Below are 2,946 nucleotides of genomic sequence, written 5' to 3'. Positions count from 1 at the left end.
TAGCAGTGTCAGCCTGAGTCTCTTGGAAGTTGGACAGATGATGGCGAATGAAGGTGACACTCGGGCACCCGGAGGAAGTTCTAGAAGATGGCAAGTGTAGCCCCAAGGCGACTGGATTGAGAATGCTCTGGGGAATTCACTTGAAAAGCAGATTAAGAGTAGAGCAATGGTGATTCACACCTGTCACCCTAGCTACTCAGGGTGAGATCTAAAGATCACAGTTCAAAGTCATCCTTGGCAGAAAAGTCTGAGACTGTTATTTCCAATACACTACCACAAAAACCAAAAGCACAGAAAAACAAAAATAAGCAAACAACAACAAAAATAACAGAAGTGGTAGAGCACTGGCCTCAAGCAAAAAAGTTCAAGGACAGTGCCCAGGCCCTGAGTGTAAGCCCCAGGACCAGAACAAGAACAACAAAAAAAAAGCAGATTAGGGCTGGAGGGATAGATAGATCATGTGCTTAGTACACACAAGACCCTGGGTTCGATAACCAGGCCTCTCCCTACAAAACAGTAGTCCTGTCCTAGAGACTTACTTAGCAGGTAACTTGGGTCACTGCTATAAGTCTATAGTCCCCCTCTTGAGGTGTGTGCATACTCGCACACTACCATTTAGGACCTGGGTGCTCGCTTAGCTTTTTTTCACCCAAGACACAGCTCCAATTCTGGTTTTTGGTTATTAATTAGAGATAGGAGTCTCATAGACTTTTCTGCCCAGACTGGCTTTGAACAGAGATCCATATCCATAGATTTCAGCCTTATAAGTAGCTAGGATTTACAGGCTTGAGCCACCAGTTCTCAGCTTTGAGATGTAATGTTTTTAGAACCACTACTAGAAGAGATACTTATTTGAATACTAATAATTAGTAGGCTCCTTTAATTGGAGATACTTATTCCAAAAAGCAATATTAAGACTGGTTAGTTACATTCTCTTATTCATTTATTTTATTTTTATTTTTTTGCTGGTCATGGGCTTGAACTCAGGGCCTGAGCACTGTCTTTGGGCTTTCTCAAGGCTAGAGCTCTACCACTTGAGCCACAGCACCATTTCCAGCTTTTTCTATGTATATGTGGTATCGAGGAATTGAACCCAGTTCTTTGTGCATGCTAGGCAAGCACTTTAACCACTAGGCCAAACTCCTGGCCCTCTCTTATTCATTTATTAATCAACAAATATTTATGGTAGAGTGCCTACTCTGTGCACGACATAGAAGACACAAGCCATTGGTAACCAGAATCCTGGAGTTTAGCAGAAAACAAGTATTGATCAAATAATCTTGCTAATAGGTATATAATTATTAGCATCAAAGGGAACACAGGTCAATGAAACACTGAGGTAATGCACTAGAATGATATATTCAGTTCAACTGCTCTTTGTGGCTATCTTTTCCTGCCTTAGCATCTACAATGATTTGATGTTTATTTCTTTGTTATTGTTGTTATTTTGTGCTGTCCCTGAGCTTCGTTCAAGACTAGGGCTCTATCACTTTAACCACAGCATCACTCCCAGCTTCTTTTCTGGAGATAAATCTCATGGACTTTCCTGCCTGGCTTTGAACCATGATCCTCAGATCTCAGCCTCCTGAGTAGCTAGGATTGGCATAAGCCACCAGTGTGTGGCCATTTGTTTTTCTGTTATTTAAGGAATTTTGTTCATTTGTTTTCTTACCCTATGGCTCAAGCTAGCCATGAATTCGTGCTTCTCCTATCTCAGCCTCCAGTGTACTGGGATTATAAGTGTGTGTGCCACACACCCCACTTGAAATGACTCATTTTTCATATTTTCTCTTCTATGTAAATTATCCTTCTCTGTGAGAGGAAGAGAGAAAGCAGAACAATCCTTACACTTTTAAAGCCTCTGAAAGAACAATTTTAAATTGCAAAACTAATATAAACACATTAAAAGAAATTGGGAAATAGAAAAGAAGAAAATAATCAAGATTCCAGATCTTAATAATGATCTTCAAACTTCATTTCCTGTGCATTTTCACCCTGAAATACTACTCACGGTCACTGCAGAAAAAATATGTAAAATAAACCATGAAGTCATATAAACAGGGAAAATTCCCTACCCTCTTTTTTTTTTTGTGCCAGTCTTGGGGCTTGAACTTAGGGCCTAGGCACTGCCTCTGAGCTTTTTATCAAAACCACAGCTCTACCACTTGAGTCATAGCTCAACTTCCTGCTTTGTAGTTAATTGGAGGTAAGAGTTTTTACAGACTTTCCTGCCTGGGCTAGCTTTGAACTTTGATTCTCAAATCTCAGTCTTCTGGGTAGCTTGGAATATGGGCGTGAGTAAACAGCACTCAGCTTCTCACTTTTCTTCTTATTCTAACTACAATTTTGAGAAAGCCTACTTGTTTATTTTTGTATGTTATGGGGCTTGAACTCTGGGCCTGAGCACTGTCCCCAAGCTTCACAGCACTACTTCTGGCATGAAAATTTCATGCCCACGCCGGCTTTGAACCACTATTCTCAGGATCTCAGTCTCCTGAGTAGCTAGGATTACAGGCGCTAGCTGCCAGAGCCCAGCTAGCCTTAATTGTTTTGTTTGTTTGTTTGTTTTTCCAGTCCTGGGCTTGGGCTCAGAGCCTGAGCACTGTCCTTGGGTTTTCTTAAAGCTAGAGCTCTACCACTTCTGGCTTTTTTCTATGTGTGTGGTACCAAGGACTTGAAACCCAGTCTTCGTGCATGCTGAACCAGCAGCACTCTACCACTAGGCCAAACTCCCAGCCCCCCTTAATTGTTTAATTAATCGACCAACTCAATCTTAGACCTTTCAATGTAGTTTTTTTGATTAGTCAATGTAACAGTTAATTCACTTATACTGATCCCATTTTCCTAAAAACTTAAATCCATCCATCATGATTTCTCCAAGTCTTACCTGATCTCATGTTTCTTTCTTTCTTTCTTTCTTTCTTTCTTTCTTTTCTTTTTTTTTTT

The sequence above is a fragment of the Megascapheus bottae genome, chromosome 10 (assembly GCF_031878675.1).
Source record: "Megascapheus bottae isolate mThoBot1 chromosome 10, mThoBot2.hap1, whole genome shotgun sequence".
Lineage (NCBI taxonomy): Eukaryota > Metazoa > Chordata > Mammalia > Rodentia > Geomyidae > Megascapheus > Megascapheus bottae.
This window is presented reverse-complemented; position numbering follows the sequence as displayed.